A 13263-nucleotide genomic window follows, 5' to 3' on the forward strand; every position below is an offset into this window, starting at 1 on the left:
TGTGGTTAACCGGCACATTGATTAGGTGGTAAATGACATCGAGAGTGCCAAGCTAATTTGCATGGTTATTCACACCTTGTTTGTGATCCTCGGTATCCCAGTCACAATCTTGAAGGGCATAATTGAGATTAAACATGCCATTGAAAACTCAATGAATCTAAAAATAATCTAGAAATTTCATTTCATTTAAAACCTAATTCTTCTTTTCGTTTTTCGTGGTGTAATTGGTAAATCGTCATTTACCTACCTTCATATAATTTGCAATTGGATTACCACATCCCTCTTCCGAATTGTGAATTATAGTGTTGGGTCCTAGCCTTAAAATTTCATTTGGGTGTTATATTAAGGATTGCTTATCTAATCAAAACTTTGTTCCTTTTCTTTTTCGAATGTCCGGCTCAAACAATGCTTCCGGCTCAAACTCCAACTCCTCAAGCTCCTTTTCTCTTTTGGACATTTGTGGAAGGGTCACTTTCGATGGGTCCAATTTCAATGATAGGATCTGCAACATTCGCATGGCCCTTCGATACGAGGAGAACGAATACGTCCTCGACAAAGAGCTCAAAGAGATAGATAAAACCAAAGCTTCTGCTAAAGAAATAATTGAGTATAGGGCTCACGAAAGAGACGCAAAAAAGGTGTCGTGTATTATGGTAGCCACTATGAATCCTAAGCTGAAACGGTTCTACGAGGACTACTGGCCTTATGACATGTGCCAAGATTTGATGGAAAAGTACCATCAAAGTGCTCGTCAGGAAAGGTATGAGATTGTCGCCTCGTTGATAACGACCAAGATGAAATATGGAGAGTCCATCACGAGCCACTTGCAAAGGATGCAAAGGTATGTGGATCGTCTGCTCAAGTTGAATGTCAACTTTGACGAAGAGTTTACGATTAATATCATTCTCCACTCTTTACCTCCTTGTTATGATCAGTTCAAGATGACTTATCATATGAACAAGGAGGAAGTCACCTTGAGCAAGCTTCAAGGTTTGTTGAGAACTACTGAATGTGGACTTAAAGGCAAAGTTGTCGAGTCCACCCCTACTGCTGCTGCCCCCGTCCTCGCTATAGGACATGGAAAATGGAAGAAGAGTAAAGCTCCCTCTAAGAGCCACAAGGGAAAGTCCCATGATGGATCCTCTTCAAATGGATCCAAAGGTAAAGCCGGTTCTGCCACTCCCTCATCCGATCCTAAAGAAGCAATGTGCTTCTACTGTAACGACAAGGGGCATTGGAAACGAAGCTGCCCGAAATACTTGCAGGACATCAACGATGGGAAAATAAAGCCCTCCTTCGCAAGTATTTATACTATTCAATCTAATAACTCATCACATGCTAGTTCTTGGCTCCTTGATACAGGATGTGGTTTTCACATTTGTTCTGATTTGCAGGGGCTAAGAAGAAGTAGGGATGCTGAGCATGGGAAGATGAACCTGATAATGGGGAATAGGAAATCGTCGCTTGTCACCAAGATCATGATCTATTCTTTAGTGCTTAGTAGTGGATTAGGGTTAGAATTGAATGATTGTTGCTACTCGTCAGAGATGACGAGGAATATTATTTCTTTTTATGGTTTGTACAGACAAGGTTTTAGATTTTCATTTAATAATGAAGTTGGTTCTATTAATGCTTTCTATAATGGTACTTTATATTTTGAAGCATTGCCTTGTAATGGTGTATATGAAACTGTGATGGTTGTAGACAACTTAGGAAATAATGTGTTTCATATCGATTCGTTTAATGGTTTAGACAAGGCATGCTTGTGGCATTGTCGTCTTGGACATGTCAACAAGAAGCGCATAGCCCAACTCCAAAAGGATGGAGTCTTTGAGTCATTTGACCTAAAGTCGGATGACACGTGCGAATCTTGTTTAATTGGAAAGATGACTAAATCACCTTTCACTAGTACTTGTGAAAGAGGTGAGGGATTGTTGGATCTCATACACATAGATGTGTGTGGGCCCTTCAGATCCACCACAAGGGATGCTAACCGCTTCTATGTGACTATTACCGACGATTATAGCAGATGTGAGTATATCTACTTGAGCAAGAACAGGTCGGAAACCTTTGAAAAGTTCAAAGAGTTTAAAAAAGAAGTGAGGAATCAATTGGGCAGGAAGATAAAAATGTTCAGATCTGATAGGGGTGGTGAGTATCTTAGTATCGAGTTCCACGACTATCTTAAGGAATGTGGAATTGTTTCACAATTGACGCCGCCTAGGACACCGCAACTCAATGGTGTGGCTGAGAGGCGCAATCAAACCTTGTTGGACATGGTTCGTTCCATGATGAGTTGAGCTTCGTTACCTCTCTCATTTTGGTGGTATGCCTTAGAGACTACCACTGATATCCTTAATCTAGTCCCAACTAAGAAGGTTGCCAAAACACCTTACGCGATGTGGACAGGGAAGGTTACCGCGTTGGCACATATCAAGGTTTGGGGTTGCGAGGCTTTCGTAAGACGAGAGACTCATGACAAGCTTGAACCTCATAGTGAGCGGTGTATTTTCATCGGCTACCCACATAAATCTTTTGGATATCTTTTCTACAGACCTAGTGACAACGTGGTCTTCGTAGCAAGGAGATGGGTTTTCCGCGAAAGAGGACAGTGGGAGGCAAATTTATCTTGAAGAGCTTCAAGAATCAAGCGATGAAGGAACCTCTAACACTAGCGCTCAACGTGAGGAAGAGATTCCTGTTGAACCAGTTGACGAGTCCTTACCTGTGAGACGGTCCAGTAGAGTTAGTGTTCCACCTGTGTTGTATGGTTTCCATATAGCTGCTGAAGGTGATACGTTTATCAGTGATAGTACACTGATAAATTTGGATTAACCTAACAACTACAAGGAAGCCATGGCGGGCCCAGATTCTGCTAAATGGAAGGAGGCTATGGACAGCGAGATTCAGTCCATGTATGAAAATCAAGTTTAGAACTTGGTTGACAATGTACCGGGTCGTAAGACGGTCGGGTGCAAGTGTATCTTCAAGAAGAAGACCGACATGGATGGGAAAGCGCATATGTTCAAGGCACGGCTAGTTGCAAAGGGATTTACTCAAACCCCAGGGGTTGACTATGATGAGACCTTGTCACCAATGGCCAATATCAAGTCTATTAGGGTCATGTTAGCTATCGTTGCGTTTCATGATAATGAAATTTGGCAGATGGATGTCAAAACCGCTTTCCTTAATGGGAAGCTGGCTGAAGACGTTTACATGTGTCAGCCAGAGGGTTTTGTGGATGCTAAATATCCTAATAGAGTGTGCAAGCTTGAGAAATCCATCTATGGATTAAAGCAAGTGTCTCGCAGATGGAGTCTTTGTTTCGATGAGAAAGTCAAAGAGTTTGGATATTCAAGAAGCGAGGATGAGTACTGTGTGTATATCAAGGCTAGTGGGAGTATAGTTAGCTTTCTAGTTTTGTATGTTGATGACATAATACTCATAGGAAACTACGTCTCGACCTTGCAGGAGGTTAAGTCATGGCTTGGGAAGTGTTTCGCTATGAAGGATCTAGGATAAGCTGCTTATATTCTGGGGATAAGGATTTTGAGAAATAAAACTAGGAGACTGATAGGACTTAGTCAAAGTACTTACTTGGACAAGGTGCTGAAATGTTTTAGCATGGAGAATTCCAAGAAAGGGGAACTGCCAATCCAAAGCAATACCAATTTGAATAAGACTCAAAGTCCGAGTACCGATGCTGAGATAGCGGAAATGAGTCGAGTGTCATATGCTTCCTCCGTTGGCTCGATCATGTACGCTATGACATGTACTCGCCCTAATATGGCTTTTGCGTTGAGCATGGTTAGCCGATATCAAGGGAACCCAGGTAGAGCTCATTGGCAGCAATTAAGAACATTCTTAAGTACTTGCGAAGGACTAAGGATTGGGTCCTTACACTTGGTGGAAGTGATGACTTGAGAGTGACAGGGTATAATGACGCCAGTTTTCAGACCGGCAGAGATAACTTCTGCTCTCAGTCGGGCTGGGTATTTACCTTAAATGGAGGAGCAGTTACTCTGAAAAGTTCCAATCAGGAGATCGTGGCTGATTCAACGTGCGAATCAGAATACATAGCAGCGAGCGAAGCGTCGAAGGAGGTGATATGGTTGAAGAACTTCATTGGAGACCTTAGATTTGTACCAGCCATAAAGGAGCCTATGGAGATTTTCCGTGATAACGAAGGAGCGATTGTATTAACCAAGGAACCAAGGGATCATGGTAGTGTTGGATTAGTGTCTAAGTCCGTAACTATATTTGGTATGTACTTGACCCGAGTGTGCATGGTCCTTTTGGGTTGCCTTCACCAAAGCAACTTGACAAGGTAATTTGATATGAGAGAGAAGATATTATGGTTTATTAATATATTATAAGAATAATATATTAAAGGAGAAATCATATTTATTTAATTAGTATTAGTCATAAATTAATTAGGAATTAATTTGGTGACTAAAAGAGATTAATTAAATAAAGGGGTATAAACTGTCAAATGTGTGATAGTTGAGCTTTGGGCTGGGAAACCTTATGGACTAAGGGGGAACGAAATTATGATGAGGGATCATCATATTTTCGTCCAAGGGCCTCATTCCAGAAGGTTCCTTGGGCTGCTTGGTGGCTAAGCTATCCATTAGGGTTTAGACTGAAACCCTAGCACCCTACAGTATAAATAGATGCCCTATGCTTCAATTTTAGGCCACTTGATTCCAAGGGAAACCCTAGGGCCGAAATTAGCATCCTTCCCCTCTCTCTCTTAATTGCCTTCTTGCTTCAAGGTGTTTGTGAGCCATTAGAGGCACTACAATTGTGGTGCTTGCTTTCAAGAGTTCAAGAGATCAAGGAAACTAGTTGTTATTGCAATATAACAACAAAGGTATGTCTTCTACACTTCTATATGATTTTCGAAAATTATAGAAGCATGCTAGGGTTTATTATGTGTTCATATAGTTGTATGTCTTATAGTGAAAACATAGATCCAATTAGGGTTGCATGCACACATAGGATTGTTTGTATAAAACCTATCAGTGGTATCAGAGCCTTTGGTTTTTGTTTTCAATTTGATTTGATACATATTATGAATTTGACAAATTAGGGTTTATGGCAAGTAAACCCTAAGGCTTGGTGGTTTTCGAAAATAGGGTTAAGAAACCCTAGTTGGCGATTTTTTGTAGGGTTCTTAAACCTTTTTGCCTAGCCTCCAAATTTCGAAATTAGGGTTATGAAACCCTAGGGATTTCGAAAATCCCTTGCCCCCCAAGACAAGATCCCAAAATTTTAGGGATTTGGATAATGCCATCTTTGTGATTATCAACTTAATTGTTTAAACTAGATAATTGAAGATCTTGAATTATCCTTTCCATAAATTTCGAAATCTAGGGGATAAAAAGGATTAGGATAAATTAATTGTTTAATTTTATGATAATCCTTCATGATTTAATAATTTAAATTAATTGTTTAATTTTGATAATTATTAAATCAAAGATTTTTGGTGTTTAAAATTTTAAATTAAATTGTCTAATTTTCGAAAATTTTAAATGCAACAAAGACACTAGTATTTTAAAATGTTTTAAAATACACCCTTATACAATTATGATATTATAAGATTAATTATTATACATATGTATAAGAATAAGCTAGTCTTATCGCTAGTAGGCCTCATTCACGAAGCCAGTCTATAAGGTGGGTATAAGGTTGTTGCCTATAAAATGGCGCTTAATGGATGTACACTCACATCTACCGCTTGCTTGACTGGTGGAGGGTCGTTAGCCGAACGGATAGGATAGGGCACTTAATTCCTCATTATAAGTATAATGGAAATATTAAAGTAACTACATTGTTTTACAAATTCCCACTCTTAGTTACTTTAGGGTAAAATGTGAAAATGATGCTATTCCATGGAATTACACTTTGTACCCCTGTCAAACGTTAGTGGAGCGTGCGTGGTTAACCAGCACACTAATTTGGGATTGACATTGGTGACAAAGGGTGGCTCGATGTCTTATCATAGATCAATGAAGCGTGCGTGGCTAACCAGCACATTGATTAGGTGATGAAGACATTGAGTGCACCATGATAATTCGCATGGTTATTCACAAACTTGTTTGCGATCCTCGGCATCCCAGTCGCAAATTTGAAGTGCATATCGAGATTTAAACATGCCATTGAAATGTTCAATGAATCTCAAAAGAAATCTAGGAATTTTCAAATACATTTAAAACTTAACCTCTTTCGTTTTTCATGATGAAAATTAGTGAATCGTCATTCACTTACCTTCAAATTATTTACTTTTAGATTACGGCATCCCTTTTCTAAGTTGTAAATAATGTTGTTGGATCCTAGCCCTAATTTCTCATGTGGGTGTTTAATTAGGGATTCATTCTAATCAAACTTTGTTCCTTTCTATTTCAGATGTCAAACGCAAACGCAAACAACAACACTTCTGGGTCATTCTCGCTGATGAACCTGTGTCAAAAGGTGACATTTGATGGCTCGAACTTCAACGAGTGGATGAGATACATTCGCATGATAACTCGTTATGAGGACAAAGAATATGTCCTAGACGAGAAGCTTGAAAGGATCAACCCAGAAGAAGCTACTCCTGAAGAGATGGCCGCCTTTGAGGCCCACGAGCGTGATGCAACGAAATTTCATTGCATCATGTTGGCCACCATGAACCTCGAACTCCAAAAGTCCTATGAGGACATGTATCCATATGAGATGCATCAAGATTTGCTGGACAGGTACCACCAGAGCGCGAGGCAAGAGCGCTATGAGATCATCACCAACATGATCACCGCTAAGATGGGGAGTGGAGAATCCCTAACTGCTCATTTGCAAAGAATGCAAAGATATGTTGATCGTCTTCTCAAACTTAATGTTAAGTTTGATGAGGATTTGGCTATCGACATCATCCTCCACTCCTTGCCTTCCTGCTACAGCCAGTTCAGAATGACCTACCACATGAATAAGGAAGAGGTCACCCTAAGTAAGCTTCAAGGGCTCCTGAGGACAGCTGAGAGCAACCTCAAGGACAAATCTGTTGCATCATCCTCTACTGTAGCTGCTCCTGTGTTGGCAATTGGCCAAGGAAAGGGAAAGAAGAGGAAGACTCCTTACAAGAGCCACCATAAGGGTAAGACCCAAGATGGTTCTTCTTCTAGTGGGACCAAAGCAGGTTCTGTTAAGCCCTCTTCTGACCCCAAGGAAGCAGAGTGCTTCTATTGCCACCAGAAGGGCCACTGGAAACGAAGCTGCCCTAAATATCTGCAAGATATTAAGGATGGGAAGATAAAACCCACCTTCGCAGGTATGTATTTAATTAAATCTAATAACTCATCATTTGCTACTTCATGGGTTCTTGATACAGGGTGTGGTTACCACATTTGTTCTGATATGCAGGGCCTAAAAAAAAGTAGGGAAGTGGAGCATGGAAGGATAAGCTTGATCATGGGAAACAAGAAGTCTTCACCAGTAACCAAGATCAGAGTTTATTCCTTAGTGTTGAGTAATGGGTTAGGGCTAGATTTAAATAATTGTTGCTATTCGCCAGATATGGCAAGAAACATCATTTCTTTTCATGGTTTGTTTAGACAAGGTTTCAGATATTCATTTGATAATAGTAATGGTTCTATTAATGCTTATTTGAATGGTGTCTTTTATTTCAATGCATTACCTTGTAATGGGATTTATGAATCTGTGTTAGTTATTGATAATTTAGGAAATGATGTTTTGAATATTGATTCGTCCACAAGTTTGGACAAAGCATGCTTGTGGCATTGTCGCCTTGGCCATGTGAACAAGAAACGCATAGCCCAACTCCAAAAGGATGGAGTCTTGGAGTCTTTCGACCTTAGGGACGATGACGTGTGTGAGTCTTGTTTACTTGGGAAGATGACCAAGTCACCCTTTACTGGCACATGTGAAAGGGGTGAGGGTGTATTGGATCTCATACACACAGATGTATGTGGACCCTTTAGATCCACCACAAGGGACGCTTGTCGCTTCTACGTGACTTTTACAGATGATTATAGCAGATATGGATATATCTACTTAATCAAGCAGAAGTCAGAAACCTTTGAAAAGTTCAAAGAGTTCAAGAATGAAGTAGAGAATCAGTTGGGCAGGAAAATCAAGATGCTTCGATCTGATCGAGGGGGAGAGTACCTAAGTCTTGAGTTTCACGACTATCTGAAAGAGTGTGGAATAGTTTCACAATTGACGCCTCCTAGAACGCCACAATTGAATGCTGTGGCTGAGAGACGTAATCGAACCTTGTTGGACATGGTTCGCTCTATGATGAGTCGTGCTTCGTTACCAATCTCATTCTGGGGGTATGCCTTGGAGACTGCCGCCCATATCCTTAACTTAGTTCCCACCAAGAAGGTTACCAAAACACCTCACGAGATGTGGACAGGGAAAGCTCCCTCGTTAGCACATATCAAGGTTTGGGGTTGTGAAGCTTTCGTAAGACGAGAGACTCACGACAAGCTAGAACCTCGTAGTGAGAAGTGTTATTTCATCGGCTATCCATAGAAGTCTTTTGGTTATCTCTTCTATAGACCAAATGACAATGTTGTCTTTGTTGCTAGGAGAGGGGTTTTCAGAGAAAGAGAACTCATAAGCCAAGAAGACAGTGGGAGTCAAATTGACCTTGAAGAGCTTCAAGAGTCAGGAGAAGAAGGAACCTCTGACACTGGCATGCAACCTGAGGAGGAAACTCCTGTTGAACCTATTGACCAGTCCTTACCTCTTAGACGTTCAAGTAGAGTTGTTGTTCCACCCCAGTTTTATGGTTTCCATATTACTACTGACGGGGATACGTTTATTAGTGATAGTACACTAGTAAATTTGGACGAACCTAACAGCTACAAGGAAGCCATGGCAGGCCCAGAGTCTGTTAAATGGAAAGAGGCAATGGATAGCGAGATTCAGTCCATGTATGACAACCAAGTTTGGAATTTGGTTGACAATGTGCCAGGTCGTAAGACGGTCGGGTGCAAGTGGATCTTCAAGAAGAAGACAGACATGGATGGGAAAGTGCACACTTATAAAGCGCGATTGGTCGCGAAGGGCTTTACTCAAACTCCTGGAGTTGACTATGATGAGACCTTCTCACCAGTTGCGAAAATAAAGTCTATTAGGGTAATGCTTGCGATAGCTGCGTTTCATGATTATGAAATTTGGCAGATGGACGTAAAAACCGCTTTCCTAAATGGGAAGTTGGCTGAGGATGTTTACATGAATCAGCCAGAGGGTTTTGTCGATGCAAAGCATCCAAATAGAGTGTGCAAGCTTGAGAAGTCCATTTATGGATTAAAGCAAGCATCTCGCAGATGGAATCTTTGTTTTGACGAGAAGGTCAAAGAGTTTTGTTTTCTGCGAAATGAAGATGAGTCATGTGTATATGTCAAGGCCAGTGGGAGTATAGTGAGCTTCCTCGTATTGTATGTCGATGACATACTACTCATAGGAAACGACATCCCAACATTGCAGGAGGTCAAGTCCTGGCTTGGGAAGTGTTTCGCTATGAAGGACCTCGGAGAGGCTGCATATATTCTGGGAATAAGGATAGTGAGAGACAGAAGTAAGAGACTGATAGGACTCAGTCAGGATACATACTTGGAAAGGGTACTAAAACGTTTTAGTATGGAAAATTCCAAGAAAGGGGAGTTACCAATCCAATGCAATACCAAACTGAGTAAGACTCAGAGCCCGAGTACAGAGGCAGAAATAGCTGATATGAGCCGAGTACCTTACGCTTCCGCAGTTGGCTCAATTATGTACGCTATGACCTGTACTCGCCCTGATGTGGCTTTCGCTTTGAGCATGGTCAGCAGATATCAAGGGAATCCTGGTAGGTCACATTGGATTGCTGTCAAGAATATTCTTAAGTACCTACGAAGGACTAAGGAATGGTTTCTAGTCCTGGGTGGGAGTGATGACTTAAGGGTGCGAGGGTACAGTGACGCTAGTTTCCAGACAGATCGGGATAATTACCGATCGCAGTCGGGCTGGGTCTTTACCCTGAATGGAGGAGCAGTGACTTGGAAAAGTTCCAAGCAAGAAACCGTAGCTGATTCAACGTACGAATCAGAGTACATTGCGGCAAGCGAGGCGTCAAAGGAGGCTATATGGTTGAAGAACTTCATTGGAGACCTTGGAGTTGTGCCATCCATAAAGGAGCCCATGGAAATTTTCTGTGATAATGAAGGAGCGGTTGCCTTAACCAAGGAACCAAGGGATCATGGCAGATCTCGACATATCGACAGGAAATACCATTTTATTAGACATCGGGTAGAAGAGGGACTCCTCGTTGTGAAGAGGGTATCGTCAGAAGATAACCCAGCAGATCCCCTCACGAAGGGACTGAGTAGGGTTAAACATTTGCAGCACGCTAGGAGCGTAGGGCTGAAGGACGATATTAGTTTAGATTAGATAGGTAGGAAACTTGTAATGTATGATCATGTATTCAACATTTGATGATTAAATAAAGGTGTGTTATTTATAAGAAAGCTTCTATCTTGTGTTGATTATTTATCTATTGTTTCAATTTTGCATGTTTTGACTTCCTGAATAATAAGATTATTCGAACAGTCCACAATCGTTCATATGTTGGAAGTAGATATGAAGGAAGATTGTCATAAATTTGTTTGTAGATTGTCTGAAAAGTTTTAGACATAGCAAAGGTTTGCTGCAAAGTTTATGAGTGCTTATGAAATTTGTATTGAGCATTGGAATAGACCCACACTTGCTGGTATCACTTCATGAATGTTATCACAAGTGATCGCAAGATGATAATATCATATAATCTTTAAACCTAGAGATATGGTTATTGGTTGCTAGTTGATTATACATTGATAATGCGAAAACGCATCAGTAACTTGATGTTATAAAACGCATTATTGTGTGTGGTTTAACTAGTAAATGATAAAGGCATATTAGTCGACGTTTTTCTGTTCCTTTTATTCTATGAGAATAAAAGCGATATCTTGGCCACTTGATGATTTGGTTTGACTTATGTGCCGGGCCCGGTCAGGATGAAGTTGATGTGTTCAACTGAGTTCTATGTCGAACAAATCAGAGATCAAGAAATAAAATGCTAAACAATAAGTATTGTTAGCATGATATCTAGAACAGAGGATTATACGATCCCTTATCTGAAGGACAGATTATTGGTCAGAGTTGACAGCGGCTATTGAAAGCTACGATTGCTAATCGGATACGGAAGTCATATGTGAGATGTGGTTACTAGACTTATCCAAGTGGGAGACTGTTGGATTAGTGTCTAAGTCCGTAACTATATTTGGTATGTACTTGACCCGAGTGTGCATGGTCCTTTTGGGTTGCCTTCACCAAAGCAACTTAACAAGGTAATTTGATATGAGAGAGAAGATATTATGGTTTATTAATATATTATAAGAATAATATATTAAAGGAGAAATCATATTTATTTAATTAGTATTAGTCATAAATTAATTAGGAATTAATTTGGTGACTAAAAGAGATTAATTAAATAAAGGGGTATAAACTGTCAAATGTGTGATAGTTGAGCTTTGGGCTGGGAAACCTTATGGACTAAGGGGGAACGAAATTATGATGAGGGATCATCATATTTTCGTCCAAGGGCCTCATTCCAGAAGGTTCCTTGGGCTGCTTGGTGGCTAAGCTATCCATTAGGGTTTAGACTGAAACCCTAGCACCCTACAGTATAAATAGATGCCCTATGCTTCAATTTTAGGCCACTTGATTCCAAGGGAAACCCTAGGGCCGAAATTAGCATCCTTCCCCTCTCTCTCTTAATTGCCTTCTTGCTTCAAGGTGTTTGTGAGCCATTAGAGGCACTACAATTGTGGTGCTTGCTTTCAAGAGTTCAAGAGATCAAGGAAACTAGTTGTTATTGCAATATAACAACAAAGGTATGTCTTCTACACTTCTATATGATTTTCGAAAATTATAGAAGCATGCTAGGGTTTATTATGTGTTCATATAGTTGTATGTCTTATAGTGAAAACATAGATCCAATTAGGGTTGCATGCACACATAGGATTGTTTGTATAAAACCTATCAGGTAGATCCAGACACATCGACAGAAAATACCACTTCATCAGACATCGGGTAGAAGAGGGACTCCTCGTAGTCAAGAGGGTATCGTCAGAGGAGAACCCAACAGATCCTCTCACAAAGGGTCTGAGCAGGGTTAAGCACTTAGAGCATGCGAGGAGCATTGGTCTGAAGGACGATATTAGTTTTAGTGATTAGATAGATGTTTAGAAACTTGTAATAGATAAATGTAATTGACATTTGATGATTAAGTAATGGAGATTTATTTATGAGTAAAGTTTACTATCTTGTGTCGATTGTTTACTATTGTTTCATTTTTGCATGTTTTACTTCCAGAATAATTAGATTGTTCAAATTATCCACAATCGATCATACTTTGGGAGTAGGTTATGAGGTTAGACTGTCATGAATTGTTTGTAGATTGTCTAAGTGCTTAGACAATCCACAGTTGATCATACTGGATCTGGAGTTTTGGCTTCCTTCTTCATCATCCAAAGGTATAAAGCTCAAACACTTATGGTTGTTTTGCTAGATCTCATGTTGGGTTCTTATTTGCTTCTTTCTTGGTCCTAAATGTTCCATTTTGAACATGGCATGTTCTGGATGATTTGACTCGTCCTTTCAGACCCGTAGAGGGGTCCTTAATCATAAAAATGAAGTCCCAATGGCTAGAAGTGTCCCATGCATTTGGTAGAAAGGTCTTATTGGGCTAAGATCTTGTATTAAGAACTTTTGGACGTCTAAAGTCATAAAGTTGGAAACTTTTATGACTCTAAGGTGCATTTGGACCATGGATCTGAAGTTTGGGCTTAAGTGCTTAAGGCATTAAGCACTTATTGGAGTTTAAACTCTGCGAGGGTGCACCCCGCGTAGAATGGAGTATGCCCCACGTATGCGGTCAACGCCCCCGTTTCCAGTCAACGCGAAGCTCCCGTACACCCTGCGTAACTTAGGGGTACGCCCATCGTACGCCTTCTATTGGGCTTTTGCGAGTTGGGCTTCAAATTCGGGCTATCTTTTGGCCAGTTTGGGCTTGGGCCCCTTAATGGATTTTCTGAGTAGAAGTATTCTGGGCCAGTTAAGGGAATTGGACCTTAGGATGAGGTCTATTAGGGAGTTGGGCGCAATTTGGAAAATTGGGCCAGTAATGGGCCTCGTATATTTGGACCTTTTTGGATCAAGGTTGGATTTGGGATTTGGCCA

The sequence above is a fragment of the Lactuca virosa genome, chromosome 6, assembly GCF_052849685.1.
Source record: "Lactuca virosa cultivar CGN04683 chromosome 6, Lactuca_virosa_CGN04683_v6, whole genome shotgun sequence".
Lineage (NCBI taxonomy): Eukaryota > Viridiplantae > Streptophyta > Magnoliopsida > Asterales > Asteraceae > Lactuca > Lactuca virosa.